The sequence below is a fragment of the Capra hircus genome, chromosome 29 (assembly GCF_001704415.2).
Source record: "Capra hircus breed San Clemente chromosome 29, ASM170441v1, whole genome shotgun sequence".
NCBI classification, from domain to species: domain Eukaryota; kingdom Metazoa; phylum Chordata; class Mammalia; order Artiodactyla; family Bovidae; genus Capra; species Capra hircus.
In genome coordinates this window covers 43872167-43884223 of record NC_030836.1, presented here as the reverse complement: position 1 = coordinate 43884223, position 12057 = coordinate 43872167, and positions in this window count along the sequence as shown.

The following is a 12057-nucleotide window of genomic DNA, read 5'->3' as shown; positions in this document are numbered from 1 at the left end:
GATGATATTCTGAATATGTTGAGTTAAGTAAAATGTCATATTTTATTATACTGTATATTATAAATTAATTTCTTTTTCCTTTCTTTGGCTGTGCTGCGTCTTTGCTGCTGTGTGTGGGCTTTTTCTAGCTGCGGTGCACGTGCCTCTCCTTTCAGTGGCTTGGGCTCAGTAGTTGGGGCACACAGGCTTAGCTGCGCCTCTGTATGTGGAATCTTCCAAGACCAGGAATTGAATCTGTGTCCCCTGCATTGCAAGGTGGATTCTTAACCACTAGACCACCAGGGAAGTCCCTCTTTTTTACTTCTTCAAATGTGGCCATTAGAAAATTTTAAATTACACATGTGACCTGCATTATATTCCTACCAGTCTGTCTCACCAGGATGGCTGGATTGGTCCCCACACCACTCTGGCTCCCTTCCAACCTATTTTCTATTAATACTCTGTAGCCAGAGCAATCTTTTCGAAAAGTAATGTAATCCTGTCACACCTGTCACCTCTTGCGTCTTGCCCCGTCTTACATAAGACCAATCCTTCATTTCCCTTTGTTAATAGGATGAAGAACCACATCCTGCTGAAGCCTTAAGCCTCTGCCCAGACTGGCCCCGGCTACCCCTCTCCAGGCGGCATGTGAACGCTTAATTGTGGCGTGTGGGATCAAGTTCCCTGACCAGGGATTGAACCCTGGCCCCCTGCCTTGAGAGTTGCAGGGTCTTAGCCATTAGACCACTGGTGAAGTCCCAACAACCTCCTCTTTAAAAAACAAAACAAGAACGTTCCCAGTGGCGCAGTGGATCGGAGCTTGCCTGCCAATGCAAAGGACATAAGTTCCATCCCCGACCTGGGAAGATTTCACATAATACCAAGCAACTAAGCCTCTGCACTGAAACTGCAGAGCCCACGCTCTAGCGCCCGAGAGCCGTATGTACTGAGCCCGCGTGCTGCGACTACTGAAGCCTGTGTGCCTGCAGCCTGTGCCCCGAGACAGGAGAAGCCACCGCAATGAAGCCTGCTCGCCGCCGCAGCTACAGAAAGCTTGTGCACAGGATCAAAGACCCAGTGCGACAAAAAATAAAGAAATTAATACAATAAAATAAAAATTTAAAAAGAAAGAAAGTAGCTATTGCTGTGAGTTTTTTTTTTTAATTTTATTTTTATTCATTTTTGGCTGTGCTGGGTCTTTGTTACTGTGTGGCTTTTCTCCAGCTGCGGGCAGCGGGGGCTACTCTCCACTTGCAGTGTGAGAGCTTCTCATTATGGTGGCTTCTCTTGCTGCAGAGCACAGGCTCTAGGGTACTCAGGCTTCGGTAGCTGTGGTGGGTGGGCTCAGCTGGAGCTCAGGCTCAATAGCTGTGATGTATGGGCTTTGTTGCCCCACAGCATGTGGGATCTTCCTGGATCAGGGATCAAACCTGTGTCTCCTGCATTCGCAGGCGGAGTCTTTACCACTGAGCCACCAGGGAAGCCCTGCTGTGAGGTTCTGAGAATTGTCAGTGAACTGTACGCAAGAGGAATTAGTCCAGGCAAATTGCTCTCCTCCTACAGTAGAACAGCTTAATGTTTAGTGAGTAAGCAGAACCTCTGAGTGCAGTTGTGCAGGCTGTTCACTGAGCAAGGAGGCCTGGCCAAATGGGTGGGAACAGGCTGTGGAAATGGAGCTCATGTTTTGCTAGCCAAGCTGTGGATCTCCCTGGGGGTGGAGTGGGCACCACCCACCCACCAAGTTGGGTGCTGAACATGCTGCATCTGCCTGGAGGGGGTATCTTTTCTAAATTCACCCATGGGTGGTGTATGGACTAGGTGGCCCTGCATTTATGGCCAGCCCAATGGTATGTTTTAACTCAGTCAAGCATTCTGTTGTAAGAAATTATGAAGAAAAGACAACTTGTTTTTTTGGGGTGCATGCTGCATGCTAAGTCGCTTCAGCTGTGTCCGGCACTTTGAGACGCTACGGACTGTAGCCTCCCAGGCTCCTCTGTCCTGGGAGTGCTGTGTATAAATGGGAGAATAGAGCGATGACATCAGTCTTTCCCTCACCTTCCCAGCTGTGCCCTCGAGCTGCGGGATGCTCGGCATCTAGACCTTCTTCCTTAGCACATGATGTGAACTAGAACCGGGTTGGACTGAGCTGGACCCCAGTTTTAGCTGTTTATCTTGTCCTTAAAGGTGACACTGTGGGAGATGAGTTGTGTCCCTGAGGATCACGCCAGCGTACGAGACAAACTGCTTCTCCCTTTAGCAAACACTCCCTGAGGGCCAACCCAGGTGACTCCTTGCCACTGCCGTTGCCCGGCCTCCCCACCCCCATTTATCAAAGAAGGGCTGTTCTGGGACTTCCCTGGCGATCCCGCAGGGAGCATGGATTTGATCCATGGTGCGGAAACTGAGATCCTGCATGCCATTAGTGACAGAGAGAGCCGCTCAGTTGTGTCCGACTCTTTGCGACCCAGTGGGCTACACAGTCCATGAGATTCTCCAGGCCAGAATACTGGAGTGGGTAGCCATTCCCTTCTCCAGGGGATCCTCCCAACCCAGGGATCAAACCCAGGTCTCCTGCATTGCAGGCGGATTCTTTACCAGCTAAGCCACAAGGGATGGGGCATGGCCAAAAAAAAAGCCTGTTCCTCCCCAACCCCTCTCCCCCAAGGCTGGGGATGGTTGGGGACAGCAGCCAAGGAGGGGTGTCGTTTCCCTTCTGAGTGTTTCACCCTGAGGTCCAGTAAGTCTGGAGCTGCTGTCCCGACTGTTCCAGTTTCTTGGGCTGAGGAAGGGCAAGTTTAATGTGTCCGGATGTTTTTCTGACTGGTTGTGGGCGCAGTGTAAGTGTTCAGGAAGACAAGGAGGTGTGTGTGAGGTAGGCTGGGAAGATGGCGCTATCAAGAAGGCAAATTTTTTTTTTCAGAATTAGCTAAATTTTTCTTATTATTAATGAACAAAGCAAAACAAATACCTGGAATACATGAGGTAGCTAGCAAGTGGCCACAAAGCTGAAGTGCATTTTAAGCTCCATTTATACAGAATTAAAGCTACAGCTGTTACACATTCTCCTGCTTTAGTAAATAGCAGATTTTCAATTCGTGTTAGTAGGTACAATGAGCTTCTTCCTCAAGATGATCAGGCTGACTCTGACATTCTGTTCTGTTCTTTCTCTTTTTTTGTAGGCATAAAAAAGTTTTATCTTTTTTTAAAAAATTGAAGTATAGTTGATTTATTTTCTGTTTCTTTATCTTTTTTTCTTTTAACTAACGTATTTTCATAGTTTATTATTTCTTCTTTCCTAATCAGGCCAAAAACCAAATCTAGAACATTATGAGTCTTTTTCAGATACAAGAGGACATTCAGTTATTTCTTCTTCTTTGGGTAATATTTGGGGGTTCCCAAGAGGCGCAGTGGTAAAGGATCCACCTGCTAATGTAGTAGATTCAAGAGACGCGGGTTCAATCCCTGGGCTGGGAAGACGTCATGGAGTAAGGAAAGACAAGCTACTCCAGTATTCTTGCCTGGAAAATTCCATGGACGGAGGAGCCTGGCAGGCAGCAGTCCATGGGGTCTCAAACAGACATGACTGAGAGCACTCACACACACACACACACACACTCACACACACCCCTACGTGTAATATTTAAGTAACCTTTTATGTTCTAAAGTCACATTGCTGGTTTTTAAACCTTCAAAACTGTATTGCATGTAGCGTGGCTTTCTGATAAATAACAATGTCTTGTTTGGCATATTGAATGAACTTATGTTTTATTTTTGGCCAGGCTGGTCCACTGCTTTCTAGTTGTGGCCAATGGGCTTAGTTGCCCCACAGCAGGTGGGATCTTAGTTCCCTGGCCAGGGGTTAAAACTGCATGCCTTTCATTGCAAGGTGAATTCTTAACCACTGGACCACCAGGGAAGTCCCTTGAATGAAAAAGTATCATTACAAGTTTGTTGATTGAATTTACTTTCAAATACTTCTTAGCTTTTACCTGTTAACATGAAATCAGGCAAAAGTTTGGGAAGAGAATAAACTGTGAACATCATGGTAAAACATTTACAATACAGAAGTCCTCCCTATGTGTAATCAGAATTTCTCTGAATAGTTACGTTTCTGCAGCAAGCAAGGATTTACCCCTCGAATGTCTGGACCCCAGGGTCCCCTGGGGTGGCTCTGTGGCTCACTGACTCCCGCTTGGTGCTCCGTAGCTGCTGCCCAGCTCTTCACTCCCCCCATCTCTCCAGGCTCCCCACTTGCTCATAGATAAACGCCTTCCACGGGGAAGCTCAGGCAAGACCAGCTACATAATATGTGAAACCTAATGCAAAGTGAGAATGCGGGGCTCCTCGTTCAGAAATGACTGAGCATTTCAAGATGGTAGCAGCCGAGCAGTATGCCCAAACGTGGGACCCTTCTGAGCGTGGAGCTCCGAGCATCTGCAAGGTTGCACATCCATTAAGTCGGCCATGTTCACAGTCCTTCTCAATAATGCCAGAGTCTTCCTTTGCTTGAAGCCAGCACTGGACTAGGACCACATGGGCTGGCTGCCCTTCTCCTGATCTGGGCTCTTCAGCTGCTTCTCCTCTGCCTGATGGGTCTATTTTATAATCTGAATTAAGTCCTTCTGAGACCTGAAGCTGCTCTGTGAGAGGGGAGGGGTGTCCTGGGAGTAGACATGGCTGGGGAACCAGGAGACCTGGCTGGGTTCTGTCTCCAGAAAGGGCTGGGTTGGGGCTAGGCTTATATGACAACTGACCTTGGCTTGCCCTTGGGTGAGTGCTTGCTAAAGAGAGAAATGGTCTTGGCACCTGGGAGCTGATGAAAAGCTGCCCGAAAGAGACAACAATGGTAGCATTATTTAAATTTGGGTGTTTTTTTTGTTTTGTTTTTTTTTTTTTTTTGGTGTTTTGCACAGTCATCCTGTCTTGCACAGAGCTACTCTGGAAACTTGTCTAGAAATAGTTGGAAATCACCCAGGAAAGTCATGTGTATCCATCACCTTATCATTAAAAGTAATCAGGACTCATTAAAAGAGCTGCCTTCTTGTAGATAAAGGAGACTCTATGCCCAGTGTCCCTTCAATATCCCAACAGTTATGATCCTGAGACAGATGGAGAGGAAGCACCTAGAGAAGGGCCATGGTGGAAAGTTTCTAGATCTGTGCTGCCTGGTACAGTAGCCACTAGCCACATGTGGTTACTGAGCAATTGGAATGTGGCTAGTGAAACCCAGAAATTACACTTACATTTTATTTAATTTTAATTAATATCAATCTTGGTAGCCACAGGGAGCCATTAGCAACTGCATTGGACAATGCAGACTAAATCTGGAATCTAGATTCAGAACACTGTAACCCTAAACAGTTTTAAAATATTTGTAAAGACCCAAATAATGTCAAAAAGTGGGTCTATTAAATGTTTTAGGCAGACAAAGCACAGCATGGGGAACAACACGGATAGAAGAGCCTTGTATTGACAAGGAGACAGATATGGAACATTGACTAAGATGCAAGAATTGTAGAGCTGATGAGACCTAAAGCTTTTTAAAGTCCTTTTCCAATCGTGCTGGTAGACCCTGTTGCAGAAACAACCTTGCAACATGACGATGATGGTAATGTTTTGTCAACGTCATCCACCAAGAGTCATCAAGGACAGTGGTCCTTCTAGTGGAGTAAGTAACTCCAAAGTCTTCTCCCCTATAAAAACATGTGAACACTGGCCAAAGATGTTGGAATCAACTTTTTCAGAACTCTGAAAATTAATTAATCAAAGGCTTGCAACAGATGCTCAACAGATCAGTCATTAAGAAAATGCAAATCAAGACTGCAATGAGATACCGCTTGACACCTACTAGGATAACTATGATAAAAGATGGAAAATAAGTACTGGCAAGGATGTGAAGAAACTGGAATTCTCTGCTTTGCTGGTATGAATGGAAAATGGCACAGATGCTGTGCATGTTCTCAAAAAATTACCTGATTACCCACAAATTCCTCTCCTGGGTATTTAACCAAAAAAATTGAAAACAGGTATTCAAACACATATTTGCACATGAATATTTGAAACCACACTGTTCACGGTATTCTCAAAGTGGAAGCAACCCAAAAGACCATTAGTTGATGAATGGAGAAACAAAGTGTGATTTATCCATGCAATGGAATATTATTTGGGGATCAAAAGTAACGATGCACGCATATGTGCTACTACACAGATAACCCTTGAAAGCATTATACTAAGTCAAAGAAATCAGATACAGTGACCAGATTTTACATGATTCCCTTGTCCATCTCTCTCTTGAAAGGTAAGTACCATTCATGGTTCTTTATGATTGGTACTTAAGGCAAATTTATAGAGATAGAAAAGTGGATCAGTACCTAGAGGGGTGGGATGGGAGGGCGGTGGGAGGCATGTTCGAGTGGGAGGGGACGTGGATAAACCAATGGCTGATTCATGTTGGTGTTTGGAAGAAATCAACACAATACTGTAAAGCAATTATCCTTCAATTAAAAATAAATCAACTTAATAAAAAGAAAAGCCGATTAGTGATTGCCAGGTGTTCGGGGAAGGCAGTCATGGGGCTTGCCCTTATAGAGTTCACAGTCTAGCAGAAAAGGCAGACGCTGAACAAGGAGGACAAATGAGATGATAGAATGTGTAAGGGGCTATGGTTCTATTCTAAGAGCACGTGGTCCAGTCTGGAGGGGATCCTGGCGAGGGGTGGGGGTGCTTCCTGAGGGAGTGATATGCACCTGGACCTGCCGGGTGAGAAGCCATGAGCCAGGGTAGTGGTGAGGAGAGAGAGGAGGGCCAGCCTTCAGTTTACCCCCTTCTCTTGCTGCCATTTCTTCCAACCCTGACACATCTGACCCTCCCCACTGCTGCCAGAGAGGCTTTCCTAAAATTCCTATTTGTGCTCATCACTTACTTGAAACCCTTGACTGAAAAAAACCGTAGAGAACTATGAATGATACTTACCTTTGGGGAGAGAGACGGACAGGGGAAATTTTTTTTTTTTTTCGTTTTGTGCTTTTCTGTGTTTGTATTTCCTACATGTACAACTTCTGCTTTTAAAATGTCAACAGAGGTCATTTCCTTGATATGTTCCCTTGATAGTCCCTTAGGAGATTATATTTCTCTTCACGCTCTTCTCTGACTTCCTGCTACCACCTGGAGAAAAAGCCATTTGTTCAGCAAATACGACCTTCCCTCACATCTCCCATTTTTTTTTCAATCCCAGTTGATGCTCCAGTATTTTAGTCAGGACCTATGAATGAGAAATGACAGAAACGTGACTCAGAATAATGTATGCTCTTGGCTCTGGTTTGTTCTGGTTGGTTTCATTCTCACCCTGGCTTTTTTTGTGTGCAACTGGCATGCGCTGGGAACACTGCTCTACCTGTTCCGTGTCTGTTTTCTATTTGACTGTCCGATCGGGAAGGCCATGCTTATTACTCTCATCTCATAGAGAAGAAAACCAAGACGAGAGAGGCTAGGCAGCTCCCCCAACGTTTCACAGTTAGTAAGGGAGCTGGGACCAGACTGTTTCTGTCATTTCTCATTCATAGGTCCTGACTAAAATACTGGAGCATCAACTGGGATTGAAAAAAAAATGGGAGATGTGAGGGAAGGTTGTTTTTGCTAAACAAATGGCTTTTTCTCCTGGTGGCAGCAGAAAGTCAGAGAAGAGCGTCTTTGCCTCCAGAGCCTGCCACCCAGGACATGGATCTCTTGCTGAAGACCTCCAGGGTCAGGATCCAGAGGATATCTTCCTCCAGACCCTCATAAAGTGAATCTGATTGGCCCTCCTTGGGTCACATGGCCTCCCTGCACCAAACCTTGGTGCTGAGGAAATGGCGTGTTCTGATTGATTGGTCAGGCTGGCCATGGAATCAACCTCTTTAACCACAAGTACTGGGGTTTCCCACCTGAAAATAGGGGGCTTTGTTACCTTTGCTCTGAGCTCATCTAGCCACAGGATTCCATCTTGCATCTTCTAATATGCATCACACTCTCCTTACTTCTTTGTCCCTGCTTATGCCCTTTCTTCTTCCTGGGACTATTCCCCAGTCCCTTCCACCCCGGCCCCCTTCCCCCCGGCCCCCCCCCTTCCCCCTGCCCCGCTCCGCCACTCCCCACCAGGCTAATGGCAACTTCTCCATCAAGATTCAGGTCTCTCATTCATTTTCCGCAGGAAATACTTTGTAACCCAGCAGGCTGTCAGACCCACAGTTCTCCCATGGCTCTGAGCAGGCTATACCCCATCCTGGTTGAGGCTTTCTGATTCATGTGTTCAGGATGCACCAGAACCAAGCAAAGCAAGTCAGATGCTATCCAAGGATTTGAAAATGTAAGTGAGGAATCAGAGGCAGAAGATGCTCAGAGCTGCACCATCACCCATAGGGTCCTGGTTGTCTACTAAGGCTGGGGCACTCTTGCTAAGCAGCCCTGGGGCTGCTCGGATCCTTTCGCTTTTTCTTACAGCTGTCCAGAAAAACCTTCTCTGGGATTCAGTTTGCTAAGTCACTTCACTCGTGTCCGACAATGTGTGAACCCATAGACGGCAGCCCATCAGGCTCCCCCGTCCCTGGGATTCTCCAGGCAAGAACACTGGAGTGGGTTGCCATTTCCTTCTCCAATGCATCAAGATGAAAAGTGAAAGTGAAGTCGCTCAGTCGTGTCCGATTCTTAGCGACCCCATGGACTGCAGCCTACCAGGCTTCTCTGTCCATGGGATGTTCCAGGGAAAAGTACTGGAGTAGGGTGCCATTGCCTTCTCCGTTTTGTCCTCTAGAGAAGGGATATAAAACTTCTAAAGGAATAAGATGATTTTGTTGTTTAGAGCCAGAAACTAATGAGCCATTAAGTATTTTGTGAAGGAAAAAATTCAGGAGTGTTTTGCAGAGGAAGTAAAAGGAAAGAAATAGTCAGTCTTAGCTTAATAGCTCAGAAAGATCATTTCCTTTGACCAGAAAGATCCAGGAAGAAAGAAGAAAGAATACAAGATGAGAGTAGAGGGCAGGGAAGGAGAGGAATTAGATTATCTGCCACTTATCTAATGCAACCTTCCTAAACACTATGAAGTGAAGTCACTCAGTCGTGTCTGACTCTTTGCGACCCCATGGACTGTAGCCTACTAGGCTCCTCTGTCCATGGGATTTTCCAGGCAACAGAACTGGAGTGGATTGCCATTTAGCCAGAGTCAGTTTCTGTTGCTAAAGACTAGAAGAATCTTAGTAGACAAGTGCCTCTTGCTCTGGTCATACCTGTGCACACCTGTCATACATCTGCAGAGCTGAGTTATTTGCTCACTAAACCAGTTTCCCTGCATACACGGTATTGTCCCCATCTTACAGATGAAGTAAGCTAAGCTTTAAAATGTTAAATGCCTTGCTCAAGTTTACACACTTGGTAACTGATAGCATTGGGACAGATAGGTACTTGGAATAATGGGAAATGAATGGTTTTATGGAAGTGCAGCGGTCGTTGTTGTTCCATTGCCTGGTCGTGTCTGAATCTTTGCGACCCGTGGACCGCAGTACACCAGGCCTCCCTGTCCCTCATCATCTCCTGAAGTTTGCTCAAGTTCATGGCCATTGCATCGGTGATGCCATCCAGCCATCTCAGTCTCTGATGCCCTCTTCTCCTTCTGTCCTCAGTCTTTCCTAGCCTCAGGGACTTTTCCAGCAAGTTGGCTGTTCACATCAGATGACCAAAATAATGGAAATGCAGACCTGGGTTCAAATTATAGCCCTGCCACCAGCCAGTCGGTCAGTCAAGTTACTGACTACTTAACTTTCAGCCAGGAGAGGTTTTAACTGAACGTTTGATGGTTGCCAGGTAAGGTTATTTGTATATATGTCATTTAATCCTCATGACAACTCTGTTAGGTAGGCCTTATTTCTTCTCAGTTTACAGTTGAGGAAACTGAGAATCAGAGCAGTCAAGTGACTTGCCCAAGATCACAAGAAGAAAAAACATTCTGAAAGAATTTACCTCTAACTGTGAAGAGAGCGTGGGAATCGACAGAGTATGGGGAAGAAAATTTCACGTTTTTTCCAGACACTTTCCTCTCAAGTTTGAATTTTTACAACATGTGAATTGCTCCCAGGTGGCACTAGCAGTAAAGAACCTGACGGGCAAGGCAGGAGACTTGAGAAATGTGGGTCTGATTCCTGGGTTGGGAAGATCCCCTGGAGGAGGGCTCGGCAACCCATTCCAGGATTCTTGCCTGGAGAATCCCATGGACAGAGGAGCCTGGTGGGCTACAGTCCATAGGGTTGTAAAGAGTTGGACATGACTGAAGCAACTTAGTGCACACACATAGAAAAAAGATTTAAATGTCTGAATAATATTATTATCACTGTCTGAAAGCTTTACAGTGGAAGATGAAGTCTGGGGAGGGAATACCCAGCCATAACCACAGTCAGAGTGTTGGGGGAGAGTGTGGCAGCCAACCTCCAAAACCTCCTCCCCAAAACCTTCACCTCCTGATATCCAAGGCCACAGGTAGGTTCATTTGGCATGAGTCAGGGCTAACTTGAGTGATTAGTAGAATGTAGCAGAAGGGTGTGCTTTCTGAAGCTAAGGTCACAAAGGGCTTTCATTCTGGACTCTGCCTTGAGCTCTGGATCATGTCTTATGGAGGATGCCAGCTGCCATGTTATGGGAATGCTTCAACACTCCAGTGGAGGCCTTCGGGGAGAGGAATTGAAGCCTCCCGCCAACAGCCAACTTCAAGTTGCCAGCTATGTGGGTGAATGACCTTGGAAATGGATCCTCCAGTGCCAGTCAAGCCTTTAGATGACTGCAACCTCATGAAATTCCTGAGTTAGAGCTACCCAGCTGAACCCTTCTTGAAGTCCTGACCCACAGAAACCATCAGGAATTATAGACATCTATCATTTGTTTAAGCCACCAGGTTTTGCGATGATTTGTAAAGCAGCAACAGATGACTAATTATGAGGGTGAGTGGAGAGGGGTGGAGTCATGGTTGATTGTTTCACTCTGTTTTTCAAACTTGCCATAGTGTCATATTCCTAAGGACAGAGTAAGGGACAAGGTAGGTGATGAAATAGTTAATCCCGCTAGGGGATTGAAATTTAAAAAAAAAGATAAAATAAAACATGGGAGGCCCCTCTAAGTTAATGATTACACAAGAAAGCAGGTTTGCTTAACCACAAAACCAAGCAGGCTTGCTTAGCAACAAAACGATGTAACAGAAGCAAGAACTATGCTCCAGAAGGCTAAAACAATGGCAGCGTGAGGCCCACGTCCTTCCCTGTGAGCTCAGTAAGTTAACGATCCTAGGACATGCTCTCTGTACACATAAAAATGATAATTTACAGAGAAGTACTCACTGTTACAAGGACCTGAAACAATTTCTACAGTCCTGACTGGACCATGCAGAAACAACAAAAAACTCTCCTGCTCAACCTGGAGGAGGAGCTGATGTTGGAAGCATGACGTCTACACAAGAAAGACGAAGGTCTTGTCCCCTCCCCACTCTTCTTTTGATTATAAAACTGTAGCTCGCTAAGTTCTCAGGGCAGCACCCTCTCCCCCGCCTGCTTGTAAGCCTCAACATCCTGTTCTAACAAATCACTTCTTATCTATCACTTTGCCTCTCACTGAATTCTTTCTGTGCTGAGACATAAAGGACCAGAGCTCTTCGGAACCCCCCAGAATGCCACCTGTAGTTTGCTATAACTTCAAAACACAGTGGCAAAAATCATTTAAAAGAAGAGAGAGAAACAGGTTATCTCTATACCTCTGTATTTGTTCCAATACTCCATGGAAATACCCCATGAAAATATTACAATGTCTTAGTATTTACTTCTTTTTTTTTTTTTTACTAAGATAATAAAAATAATGCAATCTATCAGGAAAGGCATTTGAATTTGTGTTGTACTTTTTTCTGCTGCTAAGTCACTTCAGTCATGTTCAACTCTTTCTGACCCTATAGACTGCAGCCTGCCAGGCTCCTCTGTCCATGTGATTCTCCAGGCTAGAACACTGGGGTGGGTTGACATTGCCTTCTCCAACTTGTCTCTAATCTTTCAAAATATATTTAATATGGGATCT